We start from the raw sequence: 21,290 nt of genomic DNA, 5'->3' as shown, positions 1-21,290 counted from the left end.
AGTAAATAAATGTTTAAACTTTTAAATTTTATAATAATAATAATAAATGAAGGAAAAAATTATGTAAAAGTTTTATTTTTAAATGATTATAAAAGTAACATCGAGTGAGCCATTGAGTTTAAGTAGCATAATACGTAAACTTATATATAACACTAATTGAACATTAGCGATATTAAAAGTAAAAATGTTTTATGTTGTTATAATTAAAAGCTTTTAAGAAATTTTATGAATAAACGAAAAATTTATTAGACTAAAAGCTTTTCCTAATAAAAATTAGGAAAATAACAAATTTCATTATTAAAGTATACCGACTTGAATTAAATCGTATTGCTCGTAATTCGTTCCAGATTTCGAGTTGTTTTTTAAAGAATTTTTAAAAAAAAATAGTTAATAATTATTATTAAATTTTATCTTCCCTGCGAGAAAATTAATTCTCATTAATCTCCAATTTTAATGATAATAGGCTCGAAATTAATACCCCGTGTTATATAATGCGCGTTATATAAAGATTATAGCAATTTCTAATACATTAAGAGTTAAATTTCTAATTTATTTTTAATTACGTGAGAAAATATCGCTCGATGTTCAATTATAATTAAGTTTTTTATGTAATTTTCATTGTTCTATATTAATATAAATTATTTTCGATGCTAAATGGTGAGATCTTTCGTAAGAAGTTGGAAACGTTTGTATATAATTCAGAAACATTTTAAATTTATTATTATTATTTTTCTTCTAAAAATGTGTAATAACATTCGTACAAATAAGCGCTCCATTAATGTCTATTTTATTATTATTAGGGTGTGTAGGCCCTATTCAATAATCTAAGCTGAAGAAGGGAAGAGAGTGAAAGGATAAATATAGTTGGATTTACTTATGTGGGGCCCTAGGACACTCACAGTTATGGAGGCCTTTGAAGCAACTAACTCCTGTGCAAATTGTACTGCAGTAATGTTTAAATTTATGCTGTATTTTGTTTTCTGAATCATTCAAGTATCGTGAAACTTCTTGTAGAAAGTAATAAATATCTGTAAAAAATTTTTATTTAGACTAAAAACATTTTATTTGTATTATTAGACATATTTCAGGTTTTTATTTATTTATTTTACTTAAAAAATTTAAAAAAAAGAACAAAAATTTCTAGTAAAAATCATACGAGTGTATGATATGCGCTCCATCAATGAAGATTTTATTGCATGGAATACATTCTTCTATCGATCATCAATATCAGGAGGAATCAATGAGAAAATTTTACATCATAGAATGCATTTTCGTCTATTTATACGACACGTAAAATAATAACTTGATTCAGCAATATTTTTATTTAAAAAAAAGTTCCAAAATTATTTAAAAAATGCATACGAATTATGCAGAAAGACTTTTAGAGGGATGAGATGTGCAAACAGTAACTAAGACGTGAGGATCGTGTAATTATAATGGATCAATTTATACGATTAGAAATGAAAAAATACGTGCTAAATCACTTAAAAGAAAGCCAAATCTTGAACTTTAGCTAGTTAAAAGTACTGAAATTGTAGATAAGAGACTAATATCAAACCCTTTCTCTAGTCATTACCATGATCAGCAACATTACTGGATCTTGTTTTATCATTATCACTATAATTCAATTACGTTGTTTCAGCGTGGAGTTTTCAGTTTCATTCACGTGTTTAACACTTAAATAGGGGTACTTCCCATAGAAAAATCCTCTCAAGAGGGACCCTCTTAACTGATCCCCGTGTTTTGCGTTGCCTCAATTAATTAAACCATCAGAGCTTTAATTTCGCAGTGATTACTACTATCGTCATTTGAGCATAATATATCTGCTATAATTGTAATTATTATGATGATTATTAAATTATATTGTGTCATCGTTGTCATTACCACTATATCTACCGTTATCGTAGTCAACAGGTGATGCATTAGAACACATTATAATGGCTATAAAGTGATGCAATGTGTTAAAATGCATCATCATCACAAGCATCATCATCATTGCAACTAACTTTATCACCAACATCGTCATTAGATTACTTATTGTTGTCATTGTGAGAATTGAAGATGATGACGATAATGTAATAAAAATAGATTTTAATAAAAATTTTAACACAAAAATATAGAAAAATAAAGATGATATACAAAAAAAAAAAACTATTGTTAGAAGCAAATTGTGAGCATTGAAACTAATGATTTTCGCGACTTAAATTAAAATTATTGTATGAAATATTTAAAAAAATTCTGTATCGTTTGTCAGTTTATTTATTTTTTGAGCTTTCAACAAAATAGAAAAATTTCTTGGACATTTTCTTTTATACAACTTTTACAAATAAAGATATTTGATTTCTTTTTCGATTGTCTAGACTTTTATTTTATAATTGATTTTCCCCATGTTGTAATAGCTTTGAAATTTTTCAACTTTCTGATGTTGTATTTTCTTGTTCGAATTCAATAAAATTTTTATGTTATTGCTTTCTATTTTATATATCTTTACGTCGGTTAAAAGAGGTTTTTTTCTCCATCCCCCCTTTGTTATTTATCGTAGAATATGATTTACTTCCATTAATTCGAATATAATTTTAATTTTAGAGAATAAAATGTGACATACTTTCATTTTTCTTTAAACTTTACTAGAATTTTGATGAAATACTTTGATTTAATTTTTACCTGTATGTTAAAATTCAAAAATAATTCGAATAGTTACATTTTATTTTGTAAATGTTTATCTTCAAGCAGAGAAAATTCATATTAAGTCGTATATTTACATTTAAGAAATTCTTGTGATTCTAATCAAGATAAACAGAAATTATTAAAGTATTGAATATAACATTGGCTAAGCAATGTAAGTATTTGAAGTGTTTTACTTTCATTTGAATAATAACAACTTCGGATAGAAGTTTTAATACTGTCATTAAATAGGATTAAATCTTTAATAAACTGCATTACAATTTATTTACTTATCTATTTTTTAAAATTTTTAATTAAATTAATTAAACTTCTAACAGAATTTAAATAAAATCTATTATTTTAGACGTAGATATGCAAAATAAAAATGTATATATTCTAACTTTTCTTAATGTATCGATAGATTTATATTCTAAATATTCTTTGGATATTATTAATAATACTTTTTGAGAGAAATGTCTGTAATTTATTCATTTCGGGTCATCCGGAAGACATTTTTATAATAAAGAAATTAGTACCGAAATTCGCTACTATTGTACTTTTCGTACTTCAAGCAACTAAAGAGCAGTTGCATCTCTGGAAACTAATCGAGGACACGTTGTAAATTTGGCAACTTTGAAGAAGTGTCAATTATAGTTGGCCGTTGAACACTGTTCATCGCTTTCAGAATAGGGAACCACATTGAGTAGTAGACTATCCCCTTCACTACTATGGTCTTTGTAAAGTAGTGTCTTGTACAAATAAAATGTTGCTTCAGCGCCAAAACACCCCCAGTAGCGAATTTTGATATTAATTGTTTATTTTAAAAAATGCCTTGAAGTGCCACCATACTAGATTTGGTTGAATTTGGACCGCTAAATCTCTCTCTCTAGACAGCATTGAATAGAGGATTACCAATTAAATTGAAGGAAAAAAGTGCACTTTTTAATTTGACATCTATTTTGTTCATAAATTCCTTCTTCTTTTAATTTGTACTTTCACACAAGTTCTACTTACACTCGTTGGAAGATAAAGATCACAAGCAATTATTTATTGTGACATTGCCACAATGCCGGAGTGCAATTTTTAATCATATTTTCAATTTATTTCATTTAAAATATGTGCTCTCCGCCTCAAATTAGTAGTGGCTTACCCCTGTACATCACATTTTTCCTTTAACAATAAGAGTCGTGCCAGTCACCTTTCACGAGAACATTTTTGAATTGAAATAACGTGACTTCCGTGTATACATATATATAGTTAATCGGGGCCTCCTGCCCCTAAAGTCTCCATATTTTCTCTCGTCTTACGTCTGTCTCGAGACTAAGGAAAGATAGACAAACTGACGGACGACAGTGGGAATTTTTATGTCTACAATTTTTTCAAATTTAATAGCGATTAAGGAGTAGATTACGAAAAAACAAACAGTATTAAACGGTTTTAAATCTAAATGTTGAAAAGAAATCGTAGAATAATAATAAAATAAAATCCAACATAAACTTGTTTTGCTTTTCTAAAGGATTTCTATCATAAACAATATATCTTTTCTTATCCTCTGTTATTTTCTGTCAACAAAAAATCTCTGATATAAAGTCGATCTGACGTTTCCCCGTTCTAACATTGTTCTAAATCCTCTATGTATCAACTTATATAAAATAATGTTTCCGTTTCCAGATAACACCAATGGTAACACTCAAGGGAGTTGGTTTATCGGAATTAAAGATTATCCAACACAATCTGATTCTGAATATAGAGAATTGCCAGACAGGTCTACACTTTCGGGACGTACCAATATATTGTATCTCTTCTTATATGATATATATACCTTTATATATAAGTTATTTATCAAAATCTGCGGTTGTAAGCTGAAACAAGTTACTAAATTGTTGTTATACAATGACTTACAAGAGCTAGATTTTAGCAAAACTGAAAGGAAAGTTTATAAAAGCAGAAAATAATTTATTTCCTATCAAATTTGTAATGAAATCTCTGTATAAAATGATCGCTTTTGATGTATAAAATTCAGAATATTTTCCTGCTGACTTTAAGTACTGATTGTCGTAAAGATGTCAATCATGTAAATGTATTCAGTTGATCATACAAATTCTAAATTCAATTACTTTTGAAGAGCGTAAAGTGCTAAATTTTACATTTTTATGTCCTTGTCTGGAAGATTTCTAGAGAAATATGCATGAATAAATTGATAAAATTTCTTTAAAGATTAAAATAAATTGATAGAATTGGAATTAATGTTATTTATAATATAACAATTGAAATAAATCCGTTATTTTCAAATATTCAAACGTAAATATATACTATAATAAATAAATATAATTATTGGAATACTGTTTTTGCATGGCTTCTACCGGACCCACAATGGAACTTGATTGAATTAGTCAATACAATACATGAGCGATCTGTTAAGGGGAATGTTAGGCACGCGAGGAAAATACGGAAAACTCCGCGTAACCAGCCCATTGGTGAAGTGTGAACCCACGACCAACTGCCAGTGTTTAGTGGTTTAACCGTCGGCCGTCAGAACCACCATGGGGTGGCGGGATGATGAGAGACGGGCCCAACATATACGGGATTTCTTGAAACGTCCTTGAAAAATTAATGGAGTAAACTTTGTTACGTATTTAATTAATGCTATTAAATATTAATAGAATACTGTAATTAAATTCTAAAAACAGTGTACGAATAAACAACAATACAAATCGATACTTTCGATCTATAAATTCCATGTTACGGTTGATGCTATAGAAGAACAATACTCCTAAGTATTTAGTAATCCGCGTATTTGATAAATAAAGCTATCTTATACTTTATAAAAACCTTTAGAGTATAACAGGCTACTAAAATGGGTTTGTAAAAAATTTACTGCATTATTAACGATCTTAAATACATTATATATATAAAGCGTAACGTAATATATTGTAAAATAAGCCATGAAAATACAATACATAAGTTCGTGCAATACCATATATACAATAAACTCGTATAAAATACCGTAACATAAATTCTATAATGGTGTATTGTACCGTACAATGATTATATTTATACTATAGTATTACATTTACAGAAACTAGTGTACATTACTGTATTTATTAATACATCAAGTACTGTACATCTTGTATGACTATTATGTGTTAGATCCTTATCGTACAGATTACTGTAAATTCTAGGATATTGTTCTATGATACATTTACTAGAGGCTATAGTGTTTTTTTCTATAAAAGTGATCTTTAGCATACAGATCACTGTAAGATGTTAGTGGCACGTAATCCTTTGGGCAAAACGGGCCTCCTTTTGTTCGAGGCCCCAAACCAATCTATTAAAAGAAAATATATCTCCAAAAATTCCCTCAAACAAAAACGTCTGAAGACAACATTGTATGTACATGGGGTCCTTAATTCAAATTTGTCTGGGTTCATGAAGCTATAACGTGCCACTGTATTATGAGTTAGAATACACAGTGATCTATATACTGGAATACGTATATAAACTACACTATACACTCTATAATTATTGGGCTGCAATTTGAAAAAAATTGTAGACCTATAAATTGCCACTGTTGTCCACTGTCTGTCTGTCCTGAATTTCGAGAATGGAGTTATATAAAAGTCAAGATCAGATATGGAAAGCTTAAGGGCAGCTCGAATTAACTATATATATATACACACGAACTTACGTTCTAGACAGGAAGTCACGTTATTTCAATTCAAAAATTTTCCCCTAAAATGTGTTAGATAGATAACTGGCACGACTCTATTGTTAAAGGAAAAGTATGATGTACAGGGGAAAGCCACTATTAATTTAAGGTGGAAAGCATATATTTTAAAGTAAATAAATTGAAAATATGATTAAAAATTGCAGTCCGGTATTATGATGATGTCACAATAAATAATTGCTCGTTAGACTTTGATTTTTATAACGAATACATTGCATACAGGTAATAGCTATGAATAACAGTAGAAATGAAATACTGTTATATAAAATGCAAGTAAAGAACAATAGGGATGAAGATAGAAGTCAGTTAACTCACTTTATTCACTCCCTCGAAGAAGTATATGACTGAAGATAAAAATCGTTGCAGTCTTGATCAATGAATTGCCCTTGACCGATTGCATTCTCACTGACATCAATACTATTCGTTCCTGCAAGAATAACAATTTCTGAATAATTCCACTTAAAGAATAATTGAAATAAAACAATAAAAATTTATTATTCATCTCCCAAATTAAATAAAACATGCAAATCTCTTTCTAAATTCTTAAATTTGCATAACATTATATTATCAAAAATAGAATAAAATATGAATAAATAATTCTTTTCTCTCATTAGATATTTATAAATATACTATATTTAAATACTTGAAATTTATTAATACAGTAACGTTAATTATATTCGAGACATCACCCGCTTAATTCAATATATTTAAAAATTTTCAATAATATTTATTTATTTATTATTTTTTACATTTTTTCGTCTAAAAATATAAACAGGATATGAATTTCCTTTTAATACATCTAAAAATATTCATTCGCATGCACAAGGTATACAAGTATTAACGTATTGTTAACGACTTCTCGTCGATATTTTACATGAAAATTAACGATACTTATTCATTGTTTTCGAAATTTAAAATCTTTTAATCATATTTTCATTAGAAATTAATTAATGAAATTATTTACAATAATAATAGAAGTACAGGGTGACCTTAAAGAGTGGGTGTTTAGAGCTCTGTGTAGAAACAACTGTTGAGCAAATGTCAATCAAATTTGGTTTAAATACTGTCCTGACTGTGCAGTTTCGATTTTCTCAAAAAAAGTTATTTTAATTAACAATTCAGCCGCTAGAGAAAACTTCGGCGCTGCCGTCGCCTTAGTTTGCATATTGCGTACATTTTATAACAAATTTCCGCATTAATGGAATCGCTAAATGTACATTAAGTAGATAGCAGCGCCAAAGCTTACCCTACTGGCTGAATTTTTAAGTAATATTTTTTCCTGAATATCAAAACTGTATATTGAGGACAGTGTGCTATAGCGTATTTGAGATTTTCCTAATAGTACTTTCAACAGAGGAATCTGAACACCTAATCTTTAATGAGGTTCAACCTGTATTTAAAATAAGGTTGAAGAGAAGAAAATATTTTTTAAAAACATAATAATTTCTGAATATTTTTCTTAAAAAAATTAGAAAAAACTTGAATATTTTACAAGCATTTTATTAAAAATTTTTTTAAAAAATGTTTATATAAAAGGGTAATTTAATGATTAAAACACAGAGATTAAAGTGCTTATAATGAAGTTAAATAGAAGAATTTTCTTTTGATGTTTATAATATTTGTAGATATTAAATTTTTGTTAATATCTTCATAATAAAAACATTATTTTAATCAATATTTTGTATAATACTGTAATGAAAACCGAGTACTTCAGCTTGTAAAAACATTACTTTCTTCATTTTTCATAAATTAAATATTAAAAAAATAATATTTTTAATCAAATAATAAACTTAAAAATTGAAATTTTAATAAATTCTGTTTACTTTATTTAACATTAAATTATTATATTATCAAATCTTAGTCTTATATTATTTAAAATTTGATTAAAATGTTATGAAATCAACCGCAAGAATCAATAAAAAAATAATAATAATCCAGCAACAGTTGCTTAACTTTCCAGGCAAAAAATTGAAAATTATGTGTTTCGCCATCTGTTATGATATTCTATTAAAAACTTTTTATATTATTAATTATTATAAAAGGTTTAATTTTGAGGATAAAGACGAGTTTTATATTTTAAAAAAATTGTAAATGCGAATAACGAGTAAAATCTTCATTAAGTCTGACTCCACTCGAGATATGACACGTGACACCATCTATCTCCCCACCCCTTGACCTTTAACCACCGAAATTTAACACCTTCAATCCCTTTAGTAGACAAACCTCCTTGCAAAGTTTCAGAAATTTTCGACAAAAGGCACACGAGTTATTAAGCTTCAAACAAGGTAAACAAAATCGTGCCCCCTTCACACACTAACATCCATCCATTAATACAGAAAAAAACACTCAATTTTTTTTCATTTCTCGACGTTTCGTGTACCCCCGAGTCCAAAAATGTAAAAATTTTGGAGAGTCATTTTTTGACCCCCAAATATTTTTACATTTTTGGACTCACGAGACCTCGAGGGTGTGGGAGGGTCATACTTTTCCTCTGTTATATATAACAGCGGAGAAAGTAATATTTATTTATTTATTTTAGTTCGATTTCAAGATATTTTTAAAAATTTTATTTGATTTATTTTTTTTTACTTTATCTTCTTTTTTTCCCCTAAAGGTATTTTAGTAAAATGGATTTTCTTTGTTTTTTTCTGTGTCATGTAAAGTGTGTTTTTAGAAGTTTTGTTGTATTCTCCTCCTGTCAGTGTCGACATTGGTAAAAATTTTTGCGGATTTACAAAGCAATATTTTTGGAAAAAATTCTTAAATTTGACGATTCTTTTGCTTTTATATGCATTAAACAATATTAAGTTTTTCTTCTGGTGATTTGAGAATTCTTTAACAGCTTAACACCCAAATGTTATTTGCATATTCTATGAATTACCTGTTCCATATTCTTATACAATCTAATTTTCTTTAAATATATATATGTATATTTAATAAGTTAGATTTACCTGTGGTATACAAAATGGCGGCTCGTCTTTAATTCCAGCAAACAGAAGGGAAACAGTGGGGATGCACGTTCTAACCTATTCTAATAATTTGGGTGCTAATAATTGGAATAGGTTAGGTTAGGTTAGAACGTGCGTGCCCACTGTTTCCCTTCTTCTGTTTGCTGGAATTAGAGACGAGCCGCCATTTTGTATACCGTAGGTAAATTTAACCATTTAATATTATGCTTTATAAAATTTTTATATGTTAAAATATTATTTAAAATTAATTTAAATAACTTAATTATTAATCTAAATTCTGTTTTGTACTGAAAAAAAGTCGAGACGTAAGAATTGGCGTAATTCAATTAGAAACTTTTGAAATGTTACACGTTAGAAATTAAATAATAACTCAGACAATTTTCTTAATAAATAAGTAAATTGTAATGAAAATTAAACGCAGAAATCAGTGTTTGGTTTCTATATAAGAACCGAACCCACGTCTTTAGAGAGAATAGGAAGAAATCGAGTTCAAATGAAGATAAATCTCTGTTTTACTTTAAAACATCATTTTACTAAAGGATTCGGTGGGTTCGGTTCCTATGTAATTATTAGTAACGTCTCAGAATAAATTCGAACTCACAACTTTTGAGACTTCTGTTATCTGATAAGACACGAGTTCGACTGTAAGGATTTCATTAGTAGAAAGTTCCCGTTATGTCAGAGCATTCATACACGTATTATTAAAAGAAGGCATGGGTTCGGCTCTCTTAGAAGGATAAATTATTCCTAAATAAGATGAAGTCATATGTAAGAGTGAACTTGAGACAGTAAAAATGTAAGAATCCCATTCGTTATCGTAGAAAATTATCATATTACTGAATCGAATTTACGTATCAAAATATATTAAATAAAGACGTGGGTTCGATTCTCGTTTGAGATGAAAATAAACCAAAATATTAATTCACTTTAATAAGATAAAAATAGTAGTGTTTCTCTCAACCGAGGCCGAAAATACTATCACCAAGAACCGAACCCACGTCTTTCTGTATCTCCGTATCTGAGTATTTTATCATAAAATGTTAATATTACTGGAAGAAACTTATCGAAAATGACAAAATTTATATTTTAATTTTAAAAAATAAATTTCCCAACTTATAAATTTACTTAGCGACTGCAATATATATATATATATATATTTTTTAATAAGTATGCAAAACGAAAAATATCTGTATATTTGATTTGCATAATATTCAGTGGAGAGCGAATTTTGTTTGTTAAATTTTAAAGTGGCTCATATTTGACACACAAATAGTGATATATAAGATATACTTTAACCAAAAATATCTTCTCCATTTAAATATTTGATATGAGCAATGACTTAAAAATACTTGCAACTTGACGTTATCATAAACAGATTGATACAAACTTTTATTCCACTTCACTTGATTTGCTTGATGTTTTTCATCTTCTCCTCTTAGATCTTTTTCGAATAAAATAACCCCAAAAGTGACATATCATAATATTTTCCGGTGAATGGACGAAAAGAATTGAATCATGTTAAATATAAGTTTTATAAACGTGAGCTGTATCATTCGTGTCACGAATACACACGAAAAAACATAAATAAATAATTTCTCCGTGTAAAAATATGACACTTTTAGAAATAAAATGAAATTAAGTAAATATATTTTATACTTTACTTCACTTCCCTCGAGAATGGAAGGAAGAAATACGAGATTCTGGATAAGAACCGAACCCACGACTTTCAAGAAAGAAAGAAAAATTGTGGGGAAGGTAGAGCAAGTGGAGGACTGCATTTCATTTAATAAATACTGTAACATTGTAGTAAGACGTAAAATTGCTGTAGTTGCTCGGTGTTTTTCGTCTATGGAGGCAAATGCGATCGACAGTCAAAAATTACCTGTTGATGTAGTGTGTTACGTTTATAAAAACACTCTTATGTAAGTAATGTAAGGTTTATTAATTCTCTTAATTCCTTCTATCAGTAGAGAACTCTTTTAGCTTCAAGCAACTGTAGAAAATATTTTATAAATACTACTGTTACCAGAGTTTAAGCAGGACTTCAAAATGGAGGAGTGTTGCGTGAAACAAAACGGGGTTATTTCATGTTTCTCTCGACACCGAATGTCTTTATAGTGGATTTTTAAGTTCTATTTGAAAGGAAGGTTGAATGCGTTGTGTAGTACGTTACCAATGGGCACATATGATGATGAAGAAGATGATAACCACACTTGAGCATTATGAAAGTAAATTAAATTTGAACCACTCCATATATCTCAAAACATATCACGCTTATCCTATATTGCATCGTAAATTGGGTATTTGATATCATTTCATAAACATGCGAAAAAGAAGAAGAAGAAGAAAAGATTTTCTGTTGATTGCAGTTGAAATAAACATCTTTGAGTATTTAATGTCTCCGGTTTAAGTAGTTAATTAAAAAAAATATGAAAGTTCCTTAACTACTCAGTCTTGCCCTGCCTTCCGTCTATATATAGAACAGATGCGCAGACATACAAACATTCTATTTATACATACATGTAATAGAATGTTTGTCTGTCTGTGCATCTGTTCTATACAGTAACAATTCTTTTCACCGATCTGCACCAAGTTTTTATACTTATTCTCTAGGACCCTAGGCTACCATAAAACCCTACTTAGTCGCGTGACTTCACCCCTTGACACATGGTAATTAGTATAAAATAACTAAACTTTTACATGGTTTCCATTTACAGTTCAACTAAAGATAAGTTATAGTTCTTTTAGAATTATTAATTGTACGATCACGTCAGACAGAATCTCTTATTGTCTGTATGTATGTCCGTTTGTTTAAAGAATTAGAAATGAGTTAAATCATCTTACTTCGTTTCTTGTAAATTATAAAAGAAGAAATTTTTTGATTAAAGTCATCGGATGTATATATAATTTTTCAGCCTTTGTTTAATTAGTGGGTACCATTTTTAAATTGACGGTCCGAATTAAATTTCTTCCAGTATTACGTTTTTCAACTTTTGAGTTTAGTTAATGATTTTCTGTCTTTCTTAAAAAATTTACCTCATGTTCTAACTTTATTTCGCTGTATTTACAATATTTTTCCAGTTTTCTCTAATTAGAAACCGTTTTTTAACTTGCGAGTCAAATTATTCTTCTCTAGTTCTTTTTAGTTCCTTGTTGTTTATTTTAGTTCTTAATTCTCCTTTTGAATTTATTCTAATTGGGCTGCAATTTTCAAATTGCAGACCTATACATTCTCAATGTCTGTCTGTCTGTCTGTCTGTCTGGTCTTCGTTATTCTCGAAAACAGAATTAGTTAAATGAAATTCGTGAGCAGACGTGGAAAGATTAGTGACCGGAGACTCCCAATTAACTATATCCAAACTTCCGGTATAAACCGGAAGTGATGTGATTTTTTTGTTAATGTTACCTATGGTTCCAAAATGGCGGCTCGTCTCTGATTCCAGCAAATAGAAGAAAAGAGACAGTGGGGACCCACGTTCTAACCTAACCTAGCCTATTCTAATAAATTACCATAATTATTACCAACAAAATTATTAGATTAGGTTAGGTTAGGTTAGAACGTGCGTCCCCACTGTTTTCCTTCTTCTATTTGCTGGAATCAGAGACGAGCCGGCATTTTGGAACCATAGGTAACATTAACCGATTTTTTAAATTAAAATATGATTAAAAATTTCTAGAGTTCTCTAGTTTCTGTTTGTTTTTTCTATTCTAGATTCTAGAATATATTCCTTTTACTCTAAATATTCTAATTCCTAATTGTTTCATTCAGTTGTATTTTAATTTCTAATTACTTATTCTCTTCTGCAGCCTTTCTTCCAGTTTAAAGACTTTTTTTTTACCTTGACGACCCAAATTACATTACTTCCAATGCAAATCTTCGAAACTTCAGTTTGATTATTGATTCTTAACTAACTTGGCGATTAGAATAGAATTTATTCTATTATATTTCTCGAATTTCATGTGGTGGGATCCGTTTTCTGACTTGGTTTACTTTATGTCTATGGCAACGTAGTACATGTGATCGATCTCCCGGGAGGACTCTGGTAAACTGGCCCCCGTTCAGATTTCAGACACGTGAAGAAACCCCGGAAAACTCCACGTGGCTAGCACGTTGGCGAAGGCACGAACCCACGACCATCAGAGGCGAAAACGCGTTTTCCAACTTGGCATTCGAGTCAAATTTCTAGCACAATGCCTGTCAATTCCTATTAAATTGGATTATTCGCTTTTACCTGGCGCACCGGAGCAAAAAACTAAGTAAGTAGTTTACTTCAGTGTGTAACGTAACGCACTATTTCAACTCGGCTAACTTTTATACAGACACAGAATGACTACTTAAGAAGTACTGATAACATATGAAAGAATAGTTAAGCTTATAAGAAAACCGTTTCCTCGAGAGACGACATGTTGCATATTTAATTTACCTGGACAAGTTTCAGATTAAAAATTCAAAACTATGATTACTAACAAATAAATACTTAATCATTCCACTGATTAAGAAGTTACTTTTAACTCATTTTTCTTCCAAATCGGTTATACTTTAACTTACATTATGTTTATAAATTTTCAAAGATATTTTTGAAATTTTAAATCAAGCAATCCACCTATAAAATATGAATTTAGCGTTAAAATTATGAAGCACAAGAGCAGGGCCGGCCATCGGGGGGGTGCGGCGGATGCTACGCACCAGTCGAACCTCCTAATTACGGACATCTCTTGACGGTGGCCAGTTTTTAAGGACGTTAACAAAAATACATACATAATTACCTCCAGACGACGGCCACCTCCGAATAACGACCATTTTTATGTTTCCGTCAGTGGTCGTTGTTCACAGGTTTGACCGTAATTGACTGCAATTAATTTATAAATCTTACAGAATTTAATTTTTTAATTACTTTCTCACTTCCTAACGATTCATTCCAACGCCTACTTGATTCATTATTTTTTAAAATATTATTATATAATATTGATTTTTAAAATAAATAATTAATTTAAACGTTATAAAACAATAATTAAATTTTTAAAGTTACGAGCGCAATTACAGGAGAAACTGTAAGACAACGGTAAAAAATTTTTTTATTCAGATTTAAAAATAAATAAATAAAAATGATCTTTGATCAGTAAATTTTTTTATTTTAAATATTTAAATCAATAAAATACCATATAAATAATGATTTTTTTGAGAAAATAAATGATGAACTGGTGAGTTTTAACTGTCAACTCAACGTTGTACCAAGGTGTAATAAGACTTTGTACCGTCTTACAGCCGACTAACAGTGACATTGTACGCTTTTGCCAAGTGAGAAAGGTCGTTTTATTGATTTTCCAGCCAGTTTATTTTTAGTAACGTTCTGTGTGATTGAGGATTGTGAGTATTACTAACCACCATAAGGTAAAATGCATATACCTTACCGAGTTATCAAGTACTACCAGGTAATTCACTCACTCGTACAATAAAGTTAATTAGAAATGTTTTTACCCGAATAAAATAGACATATTTTTGCTAATTTGTAGTGAAATTACTACAGAATAACACACGCTTATCCATTATCCTGAATGCAAATTAAAACGTCGTCATGTATCTTGATGAGATATATTTATTCATCCCTAAGAGGCAACCTGTTACAGTTAATTGCAACTGATGCATGTTTGCTGGAGCATCATTTATTAAATTATATATTTTTATACCCGAGAATAAAAATTTTACTTCTTTTCCATGATATCTTTCGTAAAAATAAACCCTCGTAAATTTAAATTTTAGGGTTTTTTTAAGTGTCCTTTTTTCTTTGTGCGTGCCCATAACTGTAATGAAATGAGTGTGGAGTAAGACGAGTCTATCGAAATAAATACCCCATCATTCTTCATGACCCTATTTGATTAAAATAACTTCTTTACTGCTTCTCTGTCACTGTTTTAAATCGAATCGCGTGATAATTCTTCTTTTCTTAATGAAAATCACGTGTTTATATACCGAAAATTGAAGTAAAATTTGCAAAAATCACTAATTAAAATTAGCATCCTCTTAATAAATTACGTAACAGAGGTTTTCGGAAGTGAAATATTAACAAATATTAAAGGAAAATTATCTTATTTGTCACTAAAATATCGGATCTATTTGGGATTTTGCGACACGAAAACACACTAAAGAAATGATATGTATCATCGGAGGACAATGAAAAATGATAGGCCATTCTGTTTTGTTAGACACTTCATATTTCCCAACATAGTAATCCTCTCTCTCCCTCTTCTCATCCTTTCATCGAAAATTAATGATGTCGATAAAACCTGTAATGCATATGGCGCAACATATCTTTTATAAAAGCAACTATTTACTTTTATTGTACTTACCACTCTTTAAAAAACATAATAATAATAATTTTTTTAAAAATTCATAAATTAAAGCTAATTATAATAAGATTAATTAAAGAAATACAAATTTTTTAAAAAATTTCTAAAATTATTTTCATTCTTATACTTTAATTTACAGTAATTATTTTATTCTCACTCATTAAAACTCTTTCCTTTACATAAATTTTACGTAATTAAATATGATTAGAGTTTACGTAAATAATAATATTTATATACACATTAATTAAATAAATAAATATATATTTTTTAACTTAAAAAACAATTAATTAAAACAATAGAAAACATAATTAATAGTAAACATCTTTAAAAATAGGTAGGTGGCGCTTAATTAATAGTACGTATCTTTAAAAATATAGGCAGGTGGCGCTTAGATATAAAAGTTCTCTAGTGCGCCACTTACTGGAATTTTTTTTAACAATAATTTAAAATTTTTAAATATTCATGTTTATATATAGCCTAATTGAGTGTTATATTAATAGAAGTTATGCAAATTTAAGTTTATTAAATTTTCTAGGCATGAATAGTTTTAAACGAGGTTTTGGAAAATTCAAAAGTTGTTTAGAAATGAAGTTTTGGATAATTAAGTTCGAACGATATTTGATGGAAAAGCGGTCAATGACACGGATGGTCATTTCCTTGTAATCGTGTTATACCGCAAGATTCCAGTTTTGTACAGATGAAGTTAATGATACAATTAGAAAAATAAAATGATTGATTAGTTAATGAACACACTTTCCTGTTAAACACATCGAAAAGTTGGAAAGATATTTCCATATTTACTGCCCAATTCATTAATGATACAGGGGTGTACCGTATCTGGTAATTTTATACAAAAATGCAAATTTAATAATGTACTTTTGTCTATGTATTAATGAATAACGCTCGTATCGATGACCTTGACCCAATTTAGAGGTCATGCCGGCTCTAATTTTTAATCGTTGAAGAATTCAAATTTATTAAGTTTTACAAGCTTTACAACGTTTTGTTTGAGATTTTTAAGTTAAAATGGCCGAAAAAAACCGAATAATTTTAGTGTTAAGCCGCCTAGCCACGCATGGAGCGCTAAGCACTTCACTTCCGGTTCTGTTCGATAAAATCTAATCAATTATCGTGTTTTCCATTAGTTTCCAATCATCTCGACTACTGTACTTGTCTGTTAGAACAATTTAATTTGTGATTCCTTGTTTAGTACATAATATCGGACTGAAGCAGAAAGTTCGCTATTTCTAAACGTTCTGCATCGCGGCGCGACGTTGCGCTTGAGGCAAAAGTTAAAAATAGAAGACCATTTCTCGGCAGTTGAGTTCATAAATTCGAAATGAAAATCATTTGAGACAACGTTCTCTTTATGCAGTTTTGTAATTTTATTCTATCTTCAGCGGTTAAAATGTTAAGAATCGCAACCTTAGTTCAAGCTTGTTGAAGTGTTCACTGTCAGATTTCTCGTTATATAGTTTATATATAAACATATACTTCCGTTACTAAACGTGTATTTCTATAAAATTATATGCTTCAAAACTGAATATATTTCAGAAGGTCTTCAAATATATAAGCACATTATTTCATTTAAAATTTGAAACGTCATAAGTAACGAGCAGTGTATCGTACTGTATTGTACGAAGTAACTGTAACGAAATACATTTCATTTAAATAGAAAATATCAAAGCTTATCTCTCACATACATAAATCAATTATCAAAGTATCGTATATACTCCCTCACCACCATAGACCTAAGTGAATAAGAAACCACTTAACACTGGTCGTGGGCTCGCGCCTGACACACGTGCCGGCCGTGTGGAGTTTTCTAAATCTTCTTCTCCTGAATAGGGGCCAGTTTCCTCCATTCAAACCAATCCAATCGTGTACCGGTACTCCAGAACTATCTAGGTATATATTTAAATATAGTAGAATCTCTGTAATCTCACATATCGGACCGGCGAGTGGAAGATTACTGAGTTTTGTATGTACTACTGTATTTACATACTGTACAGTAAAAGAAGCACTCGATTCACAATTTATTGTGTTAATCATGAGGGTGACTGCCCTGCGGAGTGGCGTATTGGCGAGTGACGGACTATAGAGACTCTATTGTATATTATAAGTATATTTTCCGAAAGGTTGAAGACATATTTCACGTAGAACTCAAATTATGAAGATATGTTTCATATATAAACCAGTCCCATATATTCTGAATAATCGATGTATGATTTATCTATGTATCAAGTTACCTTATGTATTTCCAAAACTACGAAAATACAGAAAACACAGAAAACAAAATATCTTGCGCTTCGACCTATTAAAATATAGTTTACATTATTCTAAAGTACTTCTTACAAACCTATCAAACTATATCATAGAAGCATGTTCAAACTGCTGATGTACTGTATGTCGTATAAATAACACGGTATCACATGTTTTCAACCATTAAAATTTGTTTCACGTATCTCATCACTCTATAGATCACGTGTTAACATCAGTCTGTTAAGCAAAAACTTGTGAATAAATATTAAAAAATGGAGTCTTAATTTTATGTAAATGTGAACGCGTGTTAAACTTTTAACAATAATATTCGTGTTCATTCAGCATATTGATTTTTATGACAGACGTTCATTTGCTGTTATAGATCCAGATGAAGAGTTGTCGCTAAGCAACTATCAGTAGCCGGTTGACTTATTTCTCTTCCAGCTATTTACAATACTTTAAACTTTGAGCAATTAATAAATATTTTGTATCAGAGTTTCTCCACTTATTTTTCATACTGTTAAACTTTATATTATGATATTTTGCATTAAAAAAGCCTTTTAGAATTACGTAACAATGTTATTCTATCCCCGCAACACTAATCTCGACATTAAACTAGGACATCTTCGCTATTTTGGAATAACAATTTTGTGTGGATGTCTTCTTAATTATAAAGACAAACAACTTGTTTGTTCGGGTCTGGTGTAGTCAAGTATAAGTTAGAGCGTTGTCAGGGTAACGCTGACGTCACGTGACTGATAGTGCACATGTTGCTACTGTACCTGAATTCACACCTGAATATCTAATACATCTTTGCATTACAAATCAACCTTTAACACTTGTTGAGGAGTAACCAACATCGAATAGAGTCAATAGAACTTTTTCCCCCTCCCTTTTACTAAAAAATATTTCTTTTATTATATATTTCTGTTTTCTCTATTCACACGTGCCTTGCGTCATTTTATATTTAAAATACACCGAATGGAATTACAGTCCAATATTTATTTTTTTGGAAACTTTTATTAAACCGAAAATTAAATATATATACATACACTACGTAAAGAGGGTTCGGTTTTATTGGAAAGAATTTTTATATTCTGACCGCCCGTCTCGTTTGCCTGTCCACAGAATTTTTTTTTAGAATTTAAAAAAGGTAAAATTAAAAATTTTTGATATTGCACGAGTTTTACACGTGTAATTTTGTATCAAATCTCATTCTTTAAGTTGGGATTGGCTTTTTTGGCGCAAGAGCCAGGCTGCGGCATCACATTTTAAGTGGAGTGAAGAGGCATGGTGGGATAGGATAACGCGACACGTGGGCGATGTGCCAATCTCCGGGAGGACCTTCTATAGTAAATTGGTCCCTATTTATGTGTTATAAACTCACAACACGAAAACACTTGGTCAGCCCATTGGTGTGGCACGAAACCACGAATAGTCACGTGCTTTTACGTAGAGCAGTGTTCAGAGGTTTTATTCATTTCGGCCACTGGTGGGCCAGTCTTTAAGTGAGCTTTGTCACATTTTCTAACTGTAAGTTTGATTGCTCCTACCTTTTTACACAATTTAGTAGAAAATAATGGCAAATTTAATTGTACGAGTCATTCACTAATTCATCAAAACTTCACTTTATTGAATTTAAAAAAAACGCCTCATTTTAATTATCGAACAATTTAATTTTTATACAATTTTTCTACTTATCTGTACCTTACAATATAATTACGACGGATTAAATAAACTATTGATTTTAATTAAAATTAAATTCACTTTACATGCATTCAATTAAATCCATTGCAGTAAACGTCCGTTATTAGTCATGTGAACAGAATGTATTTTATAGGCCAATTGTGTTTATTTTATCTGTTCTTAATTAACTTAGTGGGAGATAGACTTATCTATTAGTGGCACCCTTTGATTATAATGATTCGACATGCTGCGAGAAAGAAACAATATTTTTAATTAACTGTTTTCAATCATTTACCATTTTACTTTTGAGTGCTTACTACACATAACATGTTAAACATACGAGATAATGTTATTAGAAAAGATAAAGTAGGAAATCTGTGAAAGTATATTGTTTTCTTTAATTAATTTTATTATCCAGCTTGTTGACAAAGGATTTTAATTCTTAACTTTACATATACCTAGTTTTAAGTGGATAACATGAAGAAAGAATCAATAATATACATAAAATATATATATACAGAATATATATTTGGCTGTATCTAATCGTAAAACTAATAAATTTCCAAAAGCTTTGTCGAATAAAGATAATATCCTATAATAAAAAGCATGAGAATTAGCTAACTTGACAAAATTTTATTTTTATCTTTATTTTTTTTTCTTAGTTTTTAAATTTTATATTCTAAAATCAATTGATTTGGATTGTTTTTAAAGTTTAAAATTCAACGTAACCATTATTTTCGTTTATTAATAATAGATAAATCAATACAAAGAACTAAAATAAGGTTAGGAGTGTAGGATAAGGAAACGGGGTATATAGGCGATTTTCCATGGTGGGTGCCTCTATGGTAAACTGGTTCCTTATTTAGGCACTTAATATAGTAAACTGGCCCCCTAATTAGGTGTTAGACACGTAAATATGATAAACTGAATTAGATACGTAAAAATTCCACGTGGCCGGCTCGTTGTGGGGTGCGAACCCGCGACCAATAAACTTACTTTTGGCTGTATGTTGGTTTATAAGACGAACTTTTAAACCTTAAATCCTTGAAAATTAAATTCTTTTTTCATGAACTAGTATTAATTATTAAAAATAGCTAATAATAGTTTACTTTGCTTACTATTTATTGGTTATGGTGGGAATCAATAGCTAAACTATCGATATAAGTAATGATATACAATAGTATTAATTCATATAAATTAGTAATTATTTTTAGTCGTAAAAGTTAACAGGGCTGTTAGTTATAGAATTAAATATATTTACATAGAATTAATTTATGAGTTACTATGGATGTAAACTATTGTTCATAATAATTCAAAAATCAGTTCTAGGTATGTAAATATGTGGATATTAGATTACTCATAAATTAATTCTATAAATATATATATATATATATCATATTTATTCTATGTATTTAATTCTATAACTTACAGTCGTCCTAAGTTGACGGCAGTTATCCTGTTCCAGAAGACCCGAAACCGAATTCGAGCGAGCGACCCAAGAATTCGGGGGTGGTCCTTCCGGGACACGTCGGGTTTCGTCTTTCATCACCCGGTGCCCCCATCGTGGGCCCGAACGAACCCATAATGGGTACGATAAAAAAAGGCCTCCATAAGTTGTTACAATTACCTGCTGA

At 29.7% G+C, this 21,290-nt stretch overlaps 1 long non-coding RNA gene across 1 annotated transcript in view; it reads right to left on the bottom strand.

Annotated features, from left to right (window-relative positions):
- The window catches only part of LOC136990938 (uncharacterized), a 70,794-nt gene that overhangs the window by 30,059 nt on the left and 19,445 nt on the right, over positions 1–21,290 (bottom strand). The window contains exon 2 of the long non-coding RNA XR_010883127.1: positions 6,707–6,818. This is a non-coding gene — a long non-coding RNA (uncharacterized lncRNA). The remainder of the gene's footprint in view (positions 1–6,706; positions 6,819–21,290) is intronic.

The sequence above is a fragment of the Centruroides vittatus genome, unplaced genomic scaffold (assembly GCF_030686945.1).
Source record: "Centruroides vittatus isolate TY-2023 unplaced genomic scaffold, ASM3068694v2 contig_1381, whole genome shotgun sequence".
Classification (NCBI taxonomy): domain Eukaryota; kingdom Metazoa; phylum Arthropoda; class Arachnida; order Scorpiones; family Buthidae; genus Centruroides; species Centruroides vittatus.
Note: the sequence above shows the minus strand (reverse complement) of the source record. Positions and strands in the feature narration are given on the sequence as shown.